This window comes from Zootermopsis nevadensis, unplaced genomic scaffold, assembly GCF_977971745.1.
Source record: "Zootermopsis nevadensis isolate Lab colony 2312 unplaced genomic scaffold, Znev_1.0 Znev_ptg000012l, whole genome shotgun sequence".
NCBI lineage: Eukaryota > Metazoa > Arthropoda > Insecta > Blattodea > Termopsidae > Zootermopsis > Zootermopsis nevadensis.
In genome coordinates, this window is record NW_028259144.1 from 9,297,775 (window position 1) to 9,318,744 (window position 20,970).

Sequence of the window (20,970 nt, forward strand, 5' to 3'; positions counted from 1 at the left end):
TTCAAAAATCCCATCAAGACATGCATGCCAGTCTCGGTGATTGCCACATCCTGTATCTGCCGGACTCGACCTTCATCTCACTCTGTTGCTGCCTTCCTCGTTGTCTGCACCAACCAGGCTCTCCATCACTCTGGTCTCTGCAGGGCCACGTCTGCCTCTCGTGTTGACTTCCGCACCTTGGCTTCTCAGAGACAGCACGTCAGAGCAGTGTCTTACATAGACAGGCTCGTGCAGAGCTCGAGTCACGTACAGACCGCATTCGTCAGAGACACACTACATCAGAAACAGTCCGAGGCGGACTGCTTCCGCTAGGCTTAAGGTGGCGGAATTTTGAAAAATTTCAAAATTTTCAAAAAAATCGAAAAGTGCTGGAACATGTCCAAAAAGCGCACAAAACCAAAAAAATTCACATTCAAAATTTTTTCAAAATTTTTAAGAAATTTTGGTTTTGTGCGCTTTTCAGACAATTTCCAGCATTTTTTGATTTTTCGAAAATTTTGAAAATTTTCACATTTTATTCAAAGATCCCTTCAAGAGATGCATGCCAGTCTCGGTGATTGACACATAATGTCTCTGCCGGACTCAACCTCCATCTCACTCTGTTGCTGCCTTCCTCGTCTGCACCAACCAGCCTCTGCATCACTATGGATTCAGCAGGTCCACGTCTGCCTCTCGTGTTGACTTCCGCACCTTGGCTTCTCAGGGACAGCACATCAGAGCCGTGTCTTACATAGACAGGCTCGTGCAGAGCTCGAGTCACGTACAGACCGCATTCGTCAGAGACACAGTACATCAGAAACAGTACGAGGCGGACTGCTTCCGCAAGGCTTCAGGTGGTGGAATTTTGAAAAATTTCAAAATTTTTAAAAGAATTGAAAAGTGCTGGAAAATGTCGAAAAAACGCAGAAAACCAAAAAAAATTAAAAAATTTCACATTCAAAATTTTTTCAAAATTTTCAAGAAATTTTGGTTTTGTGCGCTTTTCAGACAATTTCCAGCAGTTTTTGATTTTTTGAAAATTTTGAAAATTTTCACATTTTATTCAAAGAACCCTTCAAGAGATGCATGCCAGTCTCAGTGATTGCCACATCCTGTCTCTGCCGGAATCGACCTCCATCTCACTCTTTTGCTGCCTTCCTCGTTGTCTGCACCAACCAGCCTCTGCATCACTCTGGTCTCTGCAGGTCTACGTCTGACTCACGTGTTAATTTCCGCACCTGGGCTTCTCAGAGACGGCACGTCAGAGCCGTGTCTCACAGAGACAGGCCCCTGCAGAGCCCGAGTAACGTACAGACCGCATTCGTCAGAGACACAGTACATCAGAAACAGTCCGAGGGGGACCGCTTCCGCAAGGCATCAGGTGGTGGAATTTTGAAAATTTTCAAAATTTTCAAAAAAATCGAAAAGTGCTGGAAAATGTCCAAAAAGCGCACAAAACCAAAAAATTTTAAAAAATTTCACATTCAAAATTTTGAAGAAATTTTGAAGAAATTTTGGTTTTGTGCGCTTTTCAGACAACTTCCAGCATATTTTGATTTTTCGAAAATTTTTGAAAATTTTCACATTTTATTCAAAGATCCCTTCAAGAGATGCATGCCAGTCTCGGTGATTGCCACATCCTGTCTCTGCCGGACTCGACCTCCATCTCACTCTGTTGCTGCCTTCCTCGTTGTCTGCACCAACCAGCCTCTGCATCACTCTGGTCTCTGCAGGTCCACGTCTGACTCACGTGTTAATTTCCGCACCTGGGCTTCTCAGAGACGGCACGTCAGAGCCGTGTCTTACAGAGACAGGCCCGTGCAGCGCCCGAGTCACGTACAGACGGCATTCGTCAGTGACACAGTACACCAGAAACAGTCCGAGGGGGACCGCTTCAGCAAGGCATCAGGTGGTGGAATTTTGAAAAATTTCAAAATTTTAAATAAATCAAAAAGTGCTCGAAAATGTCCAAATAAGCGCACAAAACCAAAAAAATTAAAAAATTTCACATTCAAAATTTTTTCAAAATTTTCAAGAAATTTTGGTTTTGTGCGCTTTTCAGACAATTTCCAGCATTTTTTTATTTTTCGAAAATTTTGAAAATTTTCACATTTTATTCAAAGATCCCATCAAGACATGCATGGTAGTCTCGGTGATTGCCACATCCTGTCTCTGCCGGACTCAACCTCCATCTCACTCTGTTGCTGCCTTCCTCGTCTGCACCAACCAGCCTTTGCATCACTATGGACTCTGCAGGTCCACGTCTGCCTCTCGTGCTGACTTCCGCACCTTGGCTTCTCAGGGACATCACATCAGAGCCGTGTCTTACATAGACAGGCTCGTGCAGAGCTCCAGTCACGTACAGACCGCATTCGTCAGAGACACAGTACATCAGAAACAGTCCGAGGCGGACTGCTTCCGCAAGGCTTCAGGTGGTGGAATTTTGAAAAATTTCAAAATTTTTAAAAAATCGAAAAGTGCTGGAAAATGTCCAAAAAACGCAGAAAACCAAAAAAATTTAAAAAATTTCACATTCGAAATTATTTCAAAATTTTCAAGAAATTTTGGTTTTGTGCGTTTTTCAGATAATTTCCAGCATTTTTTTATTTTTCGAAAATTTTGAAAATTTTCACATTTTATTCAGAGATCCCTTCAAGAGATGCATGCCAGTCTCGGTGATTGCCACATCCTGTCTCTGCCGGACTCAACCTCCATCTCACTCTGTTGCTGCCTTCCTCGTCTGCACCAACCAGCCTCTGCATCACTATGGACTCTACAGGTCCACGTCTGCTTCTCGTGCTGACTACCGCAACTTGGCTTCTCAGGGACAGCACATCAGAGCCGTGTCTTACATAGACAGGCTCGTGCAGAGCTCGAGTCACGTACAGACCGCATTCGTCAGAGACACAGTACATCAGAAACAGTCCGAGGCGGACTGCTTCCGCAAGGCTTCAGGTGGTGGAATTTTGAAAAATTTCAAAATTTTTAAAAAAAATCGAAAAGTGCTGGAAAATGTCCAAAAAACGCAGAAAACCAAAAAAAAAATAAAAAATTTCACATTCAAAATTTTTTCAAAATTTTCAAGAAATTTTGGTTTTGTGCGCTTTTCAGACAATTTCCAGCATATTTTGATTTTTCGAAAATTTTGAAAATTTTCACATTTTATTCAAAGATCCCTTCAAGAGATGCATGCCAGTCTCGGTGATTGCCACATCCTGTCTCTGCCGGACTCGACCTCCATCTCACTCTGTTGCTGAATTCCTCGTTGTCTGCACCAACCAGCCTCTGCATCACTCTGGTCTCTGCAGGTCCACGTCTGACTCACGTGTTAATTTCCGCACCTGAGCTTCTCAGAGACGGCACGTCAGAGCCGTGTCTCACAGAGACAGGCCCCTGCAGAGCCCGAGTAACGTACAGACCGCATTCGTCAGAGACACAGTACATCAGAAACAGTCCGAGGGGGACCGCTTCCACAAGGCATCAGGTGGTGGAATTTTGAAAATTTTCAAAATTTTCAAAAAAATCGAAAAGTGCTGGAAAATGTCCAAAAAGCGCACAAAAACCAAAAATTTTTAAAAAATTTCACATTCAAAATTTTTCAAAATTTTGGTTTTGTGCGCTTTTCAGACCATTTCCAGCATATTTTGATTTTTCGAAAATTTTGAAAATTTTCACATTTTATTCAAAGATCCCTTCAAGAGATGCATGCCAGTCTCGGTGATTGCCACATCCTGTCTCTGCCGGAATCGACCTCCATCTCACTCTGTTGCTGCCTTCCTCGTCTGCACCAACCAGCCTCTGCATCACTATGGACTCTGCAGGTCCACGTCTGCCTCTCGTGTTGACTTCCGCACCTTGGCTTCTCAGGGACAGCACATCAGAGCCGTGACTAACATAGACAGGCTTGTGCAGAGGTCGAGTCACGTACAGACCGCATTCGTCAGAGACACAGTACATCAGAAACAGTCCGAGGGGGTCCGCTTCCGCAAGGCATCAGGTGGTGGAATTTTGAAAATTTTCAAAATTTTCAAAAAAATCGAAAAGTGCTGGAAAATGTCAAAAAAGCGCAGAAAAACAAAAAAATTTAAAAAATTTCACATTCAAAATTTTTTAAAATTTTCAAAAATTTTGGTTTTGTGCGCTTTTCAGACAATTTCCAGCATTTTTTGATTTTTCGAAAATTTTGAAAATTTTCACATTTTATACAAAGATCCCTTCAAGAGATGCATGCCAGTCTCGGTGATTGCCACATCCTGTATCTGCCGGACTCTACCTTCATCTCACAATGTTGCTGCCTTCCTCGTTGTCTGCACCAACCAGGCTCTCCATCACTGGTATCTGCAGGTCCACGTCTGCCTCTCGTGTTGACTTCCGCATCTTGGCTTCTCAGACAGCACGTCAGAGCCGTGTCTTACATAGACAGGCTCGTGCAGAGCTCGAGTCACGTACAGACCGCATTCGTCAGAGACACAGTACATCAGAAACAGTCCGAGGGGGACCGCTTCCGCAAGGCATCAGGTGGTGGAATTTTGAAAATTTCCAAAATTTTAAAAAATCAAAAAGTGCTGGAAAATGTCCAAAAAGCGCACAAAAACAAAAAAAATTAAAAAATTTCACATTCAAATTTTTTTCAAAATTTTCAAGAAATTTTGGTTTTGTGCGCTTTTCAGGCAATTTAGAGAATTTTTTGATTTTTCGAAAATTTTGAAAATTTTCACATTTTTTTCAAAGATCCCTTCAAGAGATGCATGCCAGTCTCGGTGATTGCCACATCCTCTCTGCCGGACTCGACCTCCATCTCACTCTGTTGCTGCCTTCCTCGTTGTCTGCACCAACCAGCCTCTGCATCACTCTGGTCTCTGCAGGTCCACGTCTGACTCACGTGTTAATTTCCGCACTTGGGCTTCTCAGAGACGGCACGTCAGAGCCGTGTCTCACAGAGACAGGCCCGTGCAGAGCCCGAGTCACGTACAGACCGCATTCGTCAGAGACACAGTACATCAGAAACAGTCCGAGGGGGACAGCTTCCGCAAGGCATCAGGTGGTGGAATTTTGAAAATTTTCAAAATTTTCAAAAAAATCGAAAAGTGCTGGAAAATGTCCAAAAAGCGCAAAAAAACAAAATTTTTTAAAAAATTTCAAATTCAAAATTTTTTCAAAATTTTCAAGAAATGTTGGTTTTGTGCGCTTTTCAGACAATTTCCAGCATTTTTTGATTTTTCGAAAATTTTGAAAATTTTCACATTTTATTCAAAGATCCCATCAAGACATGCATGCCAGTCTCGGTGATTGCCACATCCTGTCTCTGCCGGACTCGACCATCATCTCACACTGTTGCTGCCTTCCTCGTTGTCTGCACCAACCAGGCTCTCCATCACTGGTCTCTGCAGGTCCACGTCTGCCTCTCGTGTTGACTTCCGCACCTTGGCTTCTCAGAGACAGCACGTCAGAGCTGTGTCTTACATAGACAGGCTCGTGCAGAGCTCGAGTCACGTACAGACCGTATTCGTCAGAGACACAGTACATCAGAAACAGTCCGAGGGGGTCCGCTTCCGCAAGGCATCAGGTGGTGGAATTTTGAAAATTTTCAAAATTTTCAAAAAAATCGAAAAGTGCTGGAAAATGTCCAAAAAGCGCAGAAAACTTAAATTTTTAAAAGAATTCACATTCAAATTTTTTTCAAAATTTTCAAGAAATTTTGGTTTTGTGCGCTTTTCAGACAATTTCCAGCATATTTTGATTTTTCGTAAATTTTGAAAATTTTCACATTTTATTCAAAGAACCCTTCAAGAGATGCATGCCAGTCTCAGTGATAGCCACATCCTGTCTCTGCCGGACTCGACCTTCATCTCACTCTGTTCCTGCCTTCCTCGTTGTCTGCACCAACCAGCCTCTGCATTATCCTGGTCTCTGCTGTTCCACGTCTGACTCACGTGTTAATTTCCGCACCTGGGCTTCTCAGAGACGGCACGTCAGAGCCGTGTCTCACAGAGACAGGCCAGTGCAGCGCCCGAGTCACGTACAGACCGTATTCGTCAGTGACACAGTACATCAGAAACAGTCCTAAGGGGACCGCTTCCGCAAGGCATCAGGTGGTGGAATTTTGAAAAATTTGAAAATTTTATTAAAATCAAAAAGTGCTCTAAAATGTCCAAAAAGCGCACAAAACCAAAAAAATTTAAAAATTTTCATATTCAAATTTTTTTCAAAATTTTTAAGAAATTTTGGTTTTGTGCGCTTTTGAGACAATTTCCAGCATTTTTTGATTTTTCGAAAATTTTGAAAATTTTCACATTTTATTCAAAGATCCCATCAAGAGATGCATGCCAGTCTCGGCGATTGCCACATCCTGTCTCTACCGGACTCGACCTCCATCTCACTCTGTTGCTGCCTTCCTCGTCTGCACCAACCAGGCACTCCATCACTCTGGTTTCTGCAGGTCCACGTCTGCCTCTCGTGTTGACTTCCGCACCTTGGCTTCTCAGGAACAGCACATCAGAGCCGTGTCTCACAAAGACAGGCCCGTGCAGAGCTCGAGTCACGTACAGACCGCATTCGTCAGAGACACAGTACATCAGAAACAGTCCGAGGGGGTCCGCTTCCGCAAGGCATCAGGTGGTGGAATTTTAAAATTTTTTAATTATTTTCAAAAAAATCGAAAAGTTCCGGAAAATGTCCAAAAAGCGCACAAATCCAAATTTTTTTATAACATTTCACATTCAAAATTTTCAAGAAATTTTCAAGAAATTTTGGTTTTGTGCGCTTTTCAGACAATTTCCAGCATTTTTTGATTTTTCGAAAATTTTGAAAATTTTCACATTTTATTCAAAGATCCCTTCAAGAGATGCATGACAGTCTCGGTGATTGCCACATCCTGTCTCTGCCTACATCTCACTCATTTGCTGACTTCCTCGTTGTCTGCAACAATCAGCCTCTGCATCACTCTGGTCTCTGCAGGACCACGTCTGCCTCATGGGTTGACTTCCGCATCTGGGCTTCTCAGAGACAGCATGTCAGAGCCGTGTCTCACAGAGACAGGCCCGTGCAGAGCTCGAGTCACGTACAGACCGCATTCGTCAGAGACACAGTACATCAGAAACAGTCCGAGGGGGTCCGCTTCCGCAAGGCATCAGGTGGTGGAATTTTAAAAATTTTAAAAATTTTCAAAAAAATCGAAAAGTTCCAAAAAATGTCCAAAAAGCGCACAAAACCAAATTTTTTTAAAACATTTCACATTCAAAATTTTTTCAAAATTTTCAAGAAATTTTGGTTTTGTGCGCTTTTCAGACAATTTCCAGCATTTGTTGATTTTTCGAAAATTTTGAAAATTTTCACATTTTATTCAAAGATCCCTTCAAGAGATGCATGCCAGTCTCGGTGATTGCCACACCCTGTCTCTGCCTGACTCGACCTCCATCTCACTCTGTTGCTGCCTTCCTCGTCTGCACCAACCAGCCTCTGCATCAGTATGGACTCTGCAGGTCCACGTCTGCCTCTCGTGTTGACTTCCGCACCTTGGCTTCTCAGGGACAGCACATCAGAGCCGTGTCTCACAGAGACAGGCCCGTGCAGAGCCCGAGTCACGTACAGACCGCATTCGTCAGAGACACAGTACATCAGAAACAGTCCGAGGGGGACCGCTTCCGCAAGGCATCAGGTGGTGGAATTTTGAAAATTTTCAAAATTTTCAAAGAAATCGAAAAGTGCTGGAAAATGTCCAAAAAGCGCACAAAACCAATTTTTTTTTAAAAAATTTCACATTCAAAATTTTTTCAAAATTTTCAAGAAATTTTGGTTTTGTGCGCTTTTCAGACAATTTCCAGCATTTTTTGATTTTTCGAAAATTTTGAAAATTTTCACATTTTATTCAAAGATCCCTTCAAGAGATGCATGCCAGTCTCGGTGATTGCCACATCCTGTCTCTGCCTACATCTCACTCATTTGCTGCCTTCCTCGTTGTCTGCAACAATCAGCCTCTGCATCACTCTGGTCTCTGCAGGACCACGTCTGCCTCATGGGTTGACTTCCGCACCTGGGCTTCTCAGAGACAGCATGTCAGAGCCGTGTCTTACAGAGACAGGCCCGTGCAGAGCCCGAGTCACGTACAGACCGCATTCGTCAGAGACAAAGTACATCAGAAACAATCGGTGGGGTACCGCTTCCGCAAGGCATGAGGTGGTGGAATTTTGAAAATTTTCAAAAAAATAAAAAAATGCTGGAAAATGTCCAAAAAGCGCACAAAACTGAACATTTTTGAAAAATTTCACATTGAAAATGTTTTAAAAAATTTCACATTGAAAATGTTTTCAAAATTTTCAAACATTTTTGGTTTTTTGCGCTTTTCAGACAATTTCCAGCATTTTTTGATTTTTCGAAAATTTTCACATTTTATTCAAATATCCCTTCAACAAATGCATGCCAGTCTCGGTGATTGCCACATCCTGTCTCTGCCGGACTTGACCTCCATCTCACTCTTTTGCAGCCTTCCTCGTTGTCTGCACCAACCAGCCTCTGCATCACTCTTGTCTTTGCAGGTCCACGTCTGCCTCTCGTGTTGACTTCCTCACCTGGGCTTCTCAGAGACAGCACGTCAGAGTCGTGTCTTACATAGAGAGGCTCGTGCAGAGCTTGAGTTACGTACAGACCGCATTCGTCAGAGATACAGTACATCAGAAAGAGTCCGAGGCGGACTGCTTCCGGAAGGCATCAGGTGGTGGAATTTTGAAAATTTTCGAAAAATCAAAGAATGCTGGAAAATGTCCAAAAAGCGCACAAAAACAAAATTTTTGAAAAATTTCACTTTGAAAATGTTTTGAAAATTTTCAAAATTTTTTGGTTTTTTGCGCTTTTCAGACAATTTCCAGCATTTTTTGATTTTGCGAAAATTTTGAAAATTTTCACATTTTATTCAAAGATCCTTTCAAGAGATGCATGCCAGTCTCGGTGATTGCCACATCCTGTCTCTGCCGGACTCAACCTCCATCTCACTCTGTTGCTGCCTTCCTCGTCTGCACCAACCAGCATCTGCATCACTATGGACTCGGCAGGTCCACGTCTGCCTCTCGTGTTGATTTCCGCACCTTGGCTTCTCAGGGACAGCACATCAGAGCAGTGACTTACATAGACAGGCTTGTGCAGAGGTCGAGTCACGTACAGACCGCATTCGTCAGAGACACAGTACATCAGAAACAGTCCGAGGGGGTCCGCTTCCGCAAGGCATCAGGTGGTGGAATTTTGAAAATTTTCAAAATTTTCAAAAAAATCGAAAAGTGCTGGAAAATGTCCAAAAAGCGCAGAAAACCAAAAAATTTTAAAACATTTTACATTCAAATTTTTTTCAAAATTTTCAAGAAATTTTGGTTTTGTGCGCTTTTCAGACAATTTCAAGCATTTTTTGATTTTTCGAAAATTTTTAATATTTTCACATTTTATTCAAAGATCCCTTCAAGAGATGCATGCCAGTCTCAGTGATTGCCACATCCTGTCTCTGCCGGACTCGACCTCCTTCTCACTCTGTTGCTGCCTTCCTCGTTGTCTGCACCAACCAGCCTCTGCATCATTCTGGTCTCTGCAGGTCCCCGTCTGACTCACGTGTTAATTTCCGCACCTGGGCTTCTCAGAGACGGCACGTCACAGCCGTGTCTTACAGAGACAGGCCCGTGCAGCGCCCGAGTCACGTACAGACCGTATTCGTCAGTGACACAGTAAATCAGAAACAGTCCGAGGGGGACCACTTCCGCAAGGCATCAGGTGGTGGAATTTTGAAAAATTTCAAAATTTTTAAAAAATCAAAAAGTGCTCTAAAATGTCCAAAATGCGCACAAAACCAAAATTTTTTAAAAAATTTCATATTCAAAATGTTTTCAAAATTTTCAAGAAATTTTGATTTTGTGCGCTTTTCAGACAATTTCCAGCATTTTTTGATTTTTCGAAAATTTTGAAAATTTTCACATTTTATTCAAAGATCCCATCAAGAGATGCATGCCAGTCTCGGTGATTGGCACATAATGTCTCTTCCCGACTCGACCTTCATCTCACTCTGTTGCTGCCTTCCTCGTTGTCTGCACCAACCAGGCTCTCCATCACTCTGGTCTCTGTAGGTCCACGTCTGCCTCTCGTGTTGACTTCCGCACCTTGGCTTCTCAGGGACAGCACGTCAGAGCCGTGACTTACATAGACAGGCTTGTGCAGAGGTCGAGTCACGTACAGACCGCATTCGTCAGAGACACAGTACATCAGAAACAGTCCGAGGGGGTCCGCTTCCGCAAGGCATCAGGTGGTGGAATTTTCAAAATTTTCAAAATTCTCAAAAAAATCGAAAAGTTCTGGAAAATGTCCAAAAAGCGCACAAAACCAAAATTTTTTAAAACATTTCACATTCAAATTTTTTTCAAAATTTTCAAGAAATTTTGGTTTTGTGCGCTTTTCAGACAATTTCCAGCATTCTTTGATTTTTCGAAAATTTTGAAAATTTTCACATTTTATTCAAAGATCCCTTCAAGAGATGCATGCCAGTCTCGGTGATTGACACATAATGTCTCTGCCGGACTCAACCTCCATCTCACTCTGTTGCTGCCTTCCTCGTCTGCACCAACCAGCCTCTGCATCACTATGGATTCAGCAGGTCCACGTCTGCCTCTCGTGTTGACTTCCGCACCTTGGCTTCTCAGGGACAGCACATCAGAGCCGTGTCTTACATAGACAGGCTCGTGCAGAGCTCGAGTCACGTACAGACCGCATTCGTCAGAGACACAGTACATCAGAAACAGTACGAGGCGGACTGCTTCCGCAAGGCTTCAGGTGGTGGAATTTTGAAAAATTTCAAAATTTTTAAAAGAATTGAAAAGTGCTGGAAAATGTCGAAAAAACGCAGAAAACCAAAAAAAATTAAAAAATTTCACATTCAAAATTTTTTCAAAATTTTCAAGAAATTTTGGTTTTGTGCGCTTTTCAGACAATTTCCAGCAGTTTTTGATTTTTTGAAAATTTTGAAAATTTTCACATTTTATTCAAAGAACCCTTCAAGAGATGCATGCCAGTCTCAGTGATTGCCACATCCTGTCTCTGCCGGAATCGACCTCCATCTCACTCTTTTGCTGCCTTCCTCGTTGTCTGCACCAACCAGCCTCTGCATCACTCTGGTCTCTGCAGGTCTACGTCTGACTCACGTGTTAATTTCCGCACCTGGGCTTCTCAGAGACGGCACGTCAGAGCCGTGTCTCACAGAGACAGGCCCCTGCAGAGCCCGAGTAACGTACAGACCGCATTCGTCAGAGACACAGTACATCAGAAACAGTCCGAGGGGGACCGCTTCCGCAAGGCATCAGGTGGTGGAATTTTGAAAATTTTCAAAATTTTCAAAAAAATCGAAAAGTGCTGGAAAATGTCCAAAAAGCGCACAAAACCAAAAAATTTTAAAAAATTTCACATTCAAAATTTTGAAGAAATTTTGAAGAAATTTTGGTTTTGTGCGCTTTTCAGACAACTTCCAGCATATTTTGATTTTTCGAAAATTTTTGAAAATTTTCACATTTTATTCAAAGATCCCTTCAAGAGATGCATGCCAGTCTCGGTGATTGCCACATCCTGTCTCTGCCGGACTCGACCTCCATCTCACTCTGTTGCTGCCTTCCTCGTTGTCTGCACCAACCAGCCTCTGCATCACTCTGGTCTCTGCAGGTCCACGTCTGACTCACGTGTTAATTTCCGCACCTGGGCTTCTCAGAGACGGCACGTCAGAGCCGTGTCTTACAGAGACAGGCCCGTGCAGCGCCCGAGTCACGTACAGACGGCATTCGTCAGTGACACAGTACACCAGAAACAGTCCGAGGGGGACCGCTTCAGCAAGGCATCAGGTGGTGGAATTTTGAAAAATTTCAAAATTTTAAATAAATCAAAAAGTGCTCGAAAATGTCCAAATAAGCGCACAAAACCAAAAAAATTAAAAAATTTCACATTCAAAATTTTTTCAAAATTTTCAAGAAATTTTGGTTTTGTGCGCTTTTCAGACAATTTCCAGCATTTTTTTATTTTTCGAAAATTTTGAAAATTTTCACATTTTATTCAAAGATCCCATCAAGACATGCATGGTAGTCTCGGTGATTGCCACATCCTGTCTCTGCCGGACTCAACCTCCATCTCACTCTGTTGCTGCCTTCCTCGTCTGCACCAACCAGCCTTTGCATCACTATGGACTCTGCAGGTCCACGTCTGCCTCTCGTGCTGACTTCCGCACCTTGGCTTCTCAGGGACATCACATCAGAGCCGTGTCTTACATAGACAGGCTCGTGCAGAGCTCCAGTCACGTACAGACCGCATTCGTCAGAGACACAGTACATCAGAAACAGTCCGAGGCGGACTGCTTCCGCAAGGCTTCAGGTGGTGGAATTTTGAAAAATTTCAAAATTTTTAAAAAATCGAAAAGTGCTGGAAAATGTCCAAAAAACGCAGAAAACCAAAAAAATTTAAAAAATTTCACATTCGAAATTATTTCAAAATTTTCAAGAAATTTTGGTTTTGTGCGTTTTTCAGATAATTTCCAGCATTTTTTTATTTTTCGAAAATTTTGAAAATTTTCACATTTTATTCAGAGATCCCTTCAAGAGATGCATGCCAGTCTCGGTGATTGCCACATCCTGTCTCTGCCGGACTCAACCTCCATCTCACTCTGTTGCTGCCTTCCTCGTCTGCACCAACCAGCCTCTGCATCACTATGGACTCTACAGGTCCACGTCTGCTTCTCGTGCTGACTACCGCAACTTGGCTTCTCAGGGACAGCACATCAGAGCCGTGTCTTACATAGACAGGCTCGTGCAGAGCTCGAGTCACGTACAGACCGCATTCGTCAGAGACACAGTACATCAGAAACAGTCCGAGGCGGACTGCTTCCGCAAGGCTTCAGGTGGTGGAATTTTGAAAAATTTCAAAATTTTTAAAAAAAATCGAAAAGTGCTGGAAAATGTCCAAAAAACGCAGAAAACCAAAAAAAAAATAAAAAATTTCACATTCAAAATTTTTTCAAAATTTTCAAGAAATTTTGGTTTTGTGCGCTTTTCAGACAATTTCCAGCATATTTTGATTTTTCGAAAATTTTGAAAATTTTCACATTTTATTCAAAGATCCCTTCAAGAGATGCATGCCAGTCTCGGTGATTGCCACATCCTGTCTCTGCCGGACTCGACCTCCATCTCACTCTGTTGCTGAATTCCTCGTTGTCTGCACCAACCAGCCTCTGCATCACTCTGGTCTCTGCAGGTCCACGTCTGACTCACGTGTTAATTTCCGCACCTGAGCTTCTCAGAGACGGCACGTCAGAGCCGTGTCTCACAGAGACAGGCCCCTGCAGAGCCCGAGTAACGTACAGACCGCATTCGTCAGAGACACAGTACATCAGAAACAGTCCGAGGGGGACCGCTTCCACAAGGCATCAGGTGGTGGAATTTTGAAAATTTTCAAAATTTTCAAAAAAATCGAAAAGTGCTGGAAAATGTCCAAAAAGCGCACAAAAACCAAAAATTTTTAAAAAATTTCACATTCAAAATTTTTCAAAATTTTGGTTTTGTGCGCTTTTCAGACCATTTCCAGCATATTTTGATTTTTCGAAAATTTTGAAAATTTTCACATTTTATTCAAAGATCCCATCAAGAGATGCATGCCAGTCTCGGTGATTGCCACATCCTGTCTCTGCCGGAATCGACCTCCATCTCACTCTGTTGCTGCCTTCCTCGTCTGCACCAACCAGCCTCTGCATCACTATGGACTCTGCAGGTCCACGTCTGCCTCTCGTGTTGACTTCCGCACCTTGGCTTCTCAGGGACAGCACATCAGAGCCGTGACTAACATAGACAGGCTTGTGCAGAGGTCGAGTCACGTACAGACCGCATTCGTCAGAGACACAGTACATCAGAAACAGTCCGAGGGGGTCCGCTTCCGCAAGGCATCAGGTGGTGGAATTTTGAAAATTTTCAAAATTTTCAAAAAAATCGAAAAGTGCTGGAAAATGTCAAAAAAGCGCAGAAAAACAAAAAAATTTAAAAAATTTCACATTCAAAATTTTTTAAAATTTTCAAAAATTTTGGTTTTGTGCGCTTTTCAGACAATTTCCAGCATTTTTTGATTTTTCGAAAATTTTGAAAATTTTCACATTTTATACAAAGATCCCTTCAAGAGATGCATGCCAGTCTCGGTGATTGCCACATCCTGTATCTGCCGGACTCTACCTTCATCTCACAATGTTGCTGCCTTCCTCGTTGTCTGCACCAACCAGGCTCTCCATCACTGGTATCTGCAGGTCCACGTCTGCCTCTCGTGTTGACTTCCGCATCTTGGCTTCTCAGACAGCACGTCAGAGCCGTGTCTTACATAGACAGGCTCGTGCAGAGCTCGAGTCACGTACAGACCGCATTCGTCAGAGACACAGTACATCAGAAACAGTCCGAGGGGGACCGCTTCCGCAAGGCATCAGGTGGTGGAATTTTGAAAATTTCCAAAATTTTAAAAAATCAAAAAGTGCTGGAAAATGTCCAAAAAGCGCACAAAAACAAAAAAAATTAAAAAATTTCACATTCAAATTTTTTTCAAAATTTTCAAGAAATTTTGGTTTTGTGCGCTTTTCAGGCAATTTAGAGAATTTTTTGATTTTTCGAAAATTTTGAAAATTTTCACATTTTTTTCAAAGATCCCTTCAAGAGATGCATGCCAGTCTCGGTGATTGCCACATCCTCTCTGCCGGACTCGACCTCCATCTCACTCTGTTGCTGCCTTCCTCGTTGTCTGCACCAACCAGCCTCTGCATCACTCTGGTCTCTGCAGGTCCACGTCTGACTCACGTGTTAATTTCCGCACTTGGGCTTCTCAGAGACGGCACGTCAGAGCCGTGTCTCACAGAGACAGGCCCGTGCAGAGCCCGAGTCACGTACAGACCGCATTCGTCAGAGACACAGTACATCAGAAACAGTCCGAGGGGGACAGCTTCCGCAAGGCATCAGGTGGTGGAATTTTGAAAATTTTCAAAATTTTCAAAAAAATCGAAAAGTGCTGGAAAATGTCCAAAAAGCGCAAAAAAACAAAATTTTTTAAAAAATTTCAAATTCAAAATTTTTTCAAAATTTTCAAGAAATGTTGGTTTTGTGCGCTTTTCAGACAATTTCCAGCATTTTTTGATTTTTCGAAAATTTTGAAAATTTTCACATTTTATTCAAAGATCCCATCAAGACATGCATGCCAGTCTCGGTGATTGCCACATCCTGTCTCTGCCGGACTCGACCATCATCTCACACTGTTGCTGCCTTCCTCGTTGTCTGCACCAACCAGGCTCTCCATCACTGGTCTCTGCAGGTCCACGTCTGCCTCTCGTGTTGACTTCCGCACCTTGGCTTCTCAGAGACAGCACGTCAGAGCTGTGTCTTACATAGACAGGCTCGTGCAGAGCTCGAGTCACGTACAGACCGTATTCGTCAGAGACACAGTACATCAGAAACAGTCCGAGGGGGTCCGCTTCCGCAAGGCATCAGGTGGTGGAATTTTGAAAATTTTCAAAATTTTCAAAAAAATCGAAAAGTGCTGGAAAATGTCCAAAAAGCGCAGAAAACTTAAATTTTTAAAAGAATTCACATTCAAATTTTTTTCAAAATTTTCAAGAAATTTTGGTTTTGTGCGCTTTTCAGACAATTTCCAGCATATTTTGATTTTTCGTAAATTTTGAAAATTTTCACATTTTATTCAAAGAACCCTTCAAGAGATGCATGCCAGTCTCAGTGATAGCCACATCCTGTCTCTGCCGGACTCGACCTCCATCTCACTCTGTTCCTGCCTTCCTCGTTGTCTGCACCAACCAGCCTCTGCATTATCCTGGTCTCTGCTGTTCCACGTCTGACTCACGTGTTAATTTCCGCACCTGGGCTTCTCAGAGACGGCACGTCAGAGCCGTGTCTCACAGAGACAGGCCAGTGCAGCGCCCGAGTCACGTACAGACCGTATTCGTCAGTGACACAGTACATCAGAAACAGTCCTAAGGGGACCGCTTCCGCAAGGCATCAGGTGGTGGAATTTTGAAAAATTTGAAAATTTTATTAAAATCAAAAAGTGCTCTAAAATGTCCAAAAAGCGCACAAAACCAAAAAAATTTAAAAATTTTCATATTCAAATTTTTTTCAAAATTTTTAAGAAATTTTGGTTTTGTGCGCTTTTGAGACAATTTCCAGCATTTTTTGATTTTTCGAAAATTTTGAAAATTTTCACATTTTATTCAAAGATCCCATCAAGAGATGCATGCCAGTCTCGGCGATTGCCACATCCTGTCTCTACCGGACTCGACCTCCATCTCACTCTGTTGCTGCCTTCCTCGTCTGCACCAACCAGGCACTCCATCACTCTGGTTTCTGCAGGTCCACGTCTGCCTCTCGTGTTGACTTCCGCACCTTGGCTTCTCAGGAACAGCACATCAGAGCCGTGTCTCACAAAGACAGGCCCGTGCAGAGCTCGAGTCACGTACAGACCGCATTCGTCAGAGACACAGTACATCAGAAACAGTCCGAGGGGGTCCGCTTCCGCAAGGCATCAGGTGGTGGAATTTTAAAATTTTTTAATTATTTTCAAAAAAATCGAAAAGTTCCGGAAAATGTCCAAAAAGCGCACAAATCCAAATTTTTTTATAACATTTCACATTCAAAATTTTCAAGAAATTTTCAAGAAATTTTGGTTTTGTGCGCTTTTCAGACAATTTCCAGCATTTTTTGATTTTTCGAAAATTTTGAAAATTTTCACATTTTATTCAAAGATCCCTTCAAGAGATGCATGACAGTCTCGGTGATTGCCACATCCTGTCTCTGCCTACATCTCACTCATTTGCTGACTTCCTCGTTGTCTGCAACAATCAGCCTCTGCATCACTCTGGTCTCTGCAGGACCACGTCTGCCTCATGGGTTGACTTCCGCATCTGGGCTTCTCAGAGACAGCATGTCAGAGCCGTGTCTCACAGAGACAGGCCCGTGCAGAGCTCGAGTCACGTACAGACCGCATTCGTCAGAGACACAGTACATCAGAAACAGTCCGAGGGGGTCCGCTTCCGCAAGGCATCAGGTGGTGGAATTTTAAAAATTTTAAAAATTTTCAAAAAAATCGAAAAGTTCCAAAAAATGTCCAAAAAGCGCACAAAACCAAATTTTTTTAAAACATTTCACATTCAAAATTTTTTCAAAATTTTCAAGAAATTTTGGTTTTGTGCGCTTTTCAGACAATTTCCAGCATTTGTTGATTTTTCGAAAATTTTGAAAATTTTCACATTTTATTCAAAGATCCCTTCAAGAGATGCATGCCAGTCTCGGTGATTGCCACACCCTGTCTCTGCCTGACTCGACCTCCATCTCACTCTGTTGCTGCCTTCCTCGTCTGCACCAACCAGCCTCTGCATCAGTATGGACTCTGCAGGTCCACGTCTGCCTCTCGTGTTGACTTCCGCACCTTGGCTTCTCAGGGACAGCACATCAGAGCCGTGTCTCACAGAGACAGGCCCGTGCAGAGCCCGAGTCACGTACAGACCGCATTCGTCAGAGACACAGTACATCAGAAACAGTCCGAGGGGGACCGCTTCCGCAAGGCATCAGGTGGTGGAATTTTGAAAATTTTCAAAATTTTCAAAGAAATCGAAAAGTGCTGGAAAATGTCCAAAAAGCGCACAAAACCAATTTTTTTTTAAAAAATTTCACATTCAAAATTTTTTCAAAATTTTCAAGAAATTTTGGTTTTGTGCGCTTTTCAGACAATTTCCAGCATTTTTTGATTTTTCGAAAATTTTGAAAATTTTCACATTTTATTCAAAGATCCCTTCAAGAGATGCATGCCAGTCTCGGTGATTGCCACATCCTGTCTCTGCCTACATCTCACTCATTTGCTGCCTTCCTCGTTGTCTGCAACAATCAGCCTCTGCATCACTCTGGTCTCTGCAGGACCACGTCTGCCTCATGGGTTGACTTCCGCACCTGGGCTTCTCAGAGACAGCATGTCAGAGCCGTGTCTTACAGAGACAGGCCCGTGCAGAGCCCGAGTCACGTACAGACCGCATTCGTCAGAGACAAAGTACATCAGAAACAATCGGTGGGGTACCGCTTCCGCAAGGCATGAGGTGGTGGAATTTTGAAAATTTTCAAAAAAATAAAAAAATGCTGGAAAATGTCCAAAAAGCGCACAAAACTGAACATTTTTGAAAAATTTCACATTGAAAATGTTTTAAAAAATTTCACATTGAAAATGTTTTCAAAATTTTCAAACATTTTTGGTTTTTTGCGCTTTTCAGACAATTTCCAGCATTTTTTGATTTTTCGAAAATTTTCACATTTTATTCAAATATCCCTTCAACAAATGCATGCCAGTCTCGGTGATTGCCACATCCTGTCTCTGCCGGACTTGACCTCCATCTCACTCTTTTGCAGCCTTCCTCGTTGTCTGCACCAACCAGCCTCTGCATCACTCTTGTCTTTGCAGGTCCACGTCTGCCTCTCGTGTTGACTTCCTCACCTGGGCTTCTCAGAGACAGCACGTCAGAGTCGTGTCTTACATAGAGAGGCTCGTGCAGAGCTTGAGTTACGTACAGACCGCATTCGTCAGAGATACAGTACATCAGAAAGAGTCCGAGGCGGACTGCTTCCGGAAGGCATCAGGTGGTGGAATTTTGAAAATTTTCGAAAAATCAAAGAATGCTGGAAAATGTCCAAAAAGCGCACAAAAACAAAATTTTTGAAAAATTTCACTTTGAAAATGTTTTGAAAATTTTCAAAATTTTTTGGTTTTTTGCGCTTTTCAGACAATTTCCAGCATTTTTTGATTTTGCGAAAATTTTGAAAATTTTCACATTTTATTCAAAGATCCTTTCAAGAGATGCATGCCAGTCTCGGTGATTGCCACATCCTGTCTCTGCCGGACTCAACCTCCATCTCACTCTGTTGCTGCCTTCCTCGTCTGCACCAACCAGCATCTGCATCACTATGGACTCGGCAGGTCCACGTCTGCCTCTCGTGTTGATTTCCGCACCTTGGCTTCTCAGGGACAGCACATCAGAGCAGTGACTTACATAGACAGGCTTGTGCAGAGGTCGAGTCACGTACAGACCGCATTCGTCAGAGACACAGTACATCAGAAACAGTCCGAGGGGGTCCGCTTCCGCAAGGCATCAGGTGGTGGAATTTTGAAAATTTTCAAAATTTTCAAAAAAATCGAAAAGTGCTGGAAAATGTCCAAAAAGCGCAGAAAACCAAAAAATTTTAAAACATTTTACATTCAAATTTTTTTCAAAATTTTCAAGAAATTTTGGTTTTGTGCGCTTTTCAGACAATTTCAAGCATTTTTTGATTTTTCGAAAATTTTTAATATTTTCACATTTTATTCAAAGATCCCTTCAAGAGATGCATGCCAGTCTCAGTGATTGCCACATCCTGTCTCTGCCGGACTCGACCTCCTTCTCACTCTGTTGCTGCCTTCCTCGTTGTCTGCACCAACCAGCCTCTGCATCATTCTGGTCTCTGCAGGTCCCCGTCTGACTCACGTGTTAATTTCCGCACCTGGGCTTCTCAGAGACGGCACGTCACAGCCGTGTCTTACAGAGACAGGCCCGTGCAGCGCCCGAGTCACGTACAGACCGTATTCGTCAGTGACACAGTAAATCAGAAACAGTCCGAGGGGGACCACTTCCGCAAGGCATCAGGTGGTGGAATTTTGAAAAATTTCAAAATTTTTAAAAAATCAAAAAGTGCTCTAAAATGTCCAAAATGCGCACAAAACCAAAATTTTTTAAAAAATTTCATATTCAAAATGTTTTCAAAATTTTCAAGAAATTTTGATTTTGTGCGCTTTTCAGACAATTTCCAGCATTTTTTGATTTTTCGAAAATTTTGAAAATTTTCACATTTTATTCAAAGATCCCATCAAGAGATGCATGCCAGTCTCGGTGATTGGCACATAATGTCTCTTCCCGACTCGACCTTCATCTCACTCTGTTGCTGCCTTCCTCGTTGTCTGCACCAACCAGGCTCTCCATCACTCTGGTCTCTGTAGGTCCACGTCTGCCTCTCGTGTTGACTTCCGCACCTTGGCTTCTCAGGGACAGCACGTCAGAGCCGTGACTTACATAGACAGGCTTGTGCAGAGGTCGAGTCACGTACAGACCGCATTCGTCAGAGACACAGTACATCAGAAACAGTCCGAGGGGGTCCGCTTCCGCAAGGCATCAGGTGGTGGAATTTTCAAAATTTTCAAAATTCTCAAAAAAATCGAAAAGTTCTGGAAAATGTCCAAAAAGCGCACAAAACCAAAATTTTTTAAAACATTTCACATTCAAATTTTTTTCAAAATTTTCAAGAAATTTTGGTTTTGTGCGCTTTTCAGACAATTTCCAGCATTCTTTGATTTTTCGAAAATTTTGAAAATTTTCACATTTTATTCAAAGATCCCATCAAGAGATGCATGCCAATCTCGGTGATTGCTACATCCTGTCTCTGCCGGACTCGACCTCCATCTCACTCTGTTGCTGCCTTCCTCGTTGTCTGCACCAACCAGCCTCTGCATCACTGTGGTCTCTGCAGGTCCACGTCTGCCTCACGTGTTAATTTCCGCACCTTTGCTTCTCAGAGACAGCAAGTCAGAGCCATGTCTTAGAGAGATTTGATAATTTTCAAAAAATTTCCGTTCCGATCTTCAGGAGAACACGGCAGTTAGTATGTGTTCGTCAATGCACGGTCTCTGCTAGAATCGGAATCTGCCGCACACAGACTCTGCATCACCCGTTCACAACCGGACGCAGTCTCTTTCTCACCACAACACGTCTCTGTTAATCTCTGTCTTGCCACATCCGACTCTGCCTCACACAGACTCTGCAGGACAGGGCTCTACATTACCCGCTCTCGGCCGGATGCAATCTCTGTATCACCCGTCCTTTCCGGATTAGAAACTTCAAGCGGACACGTCAGAGACGTTAATACACAGATTCAATCGTGCAGACAC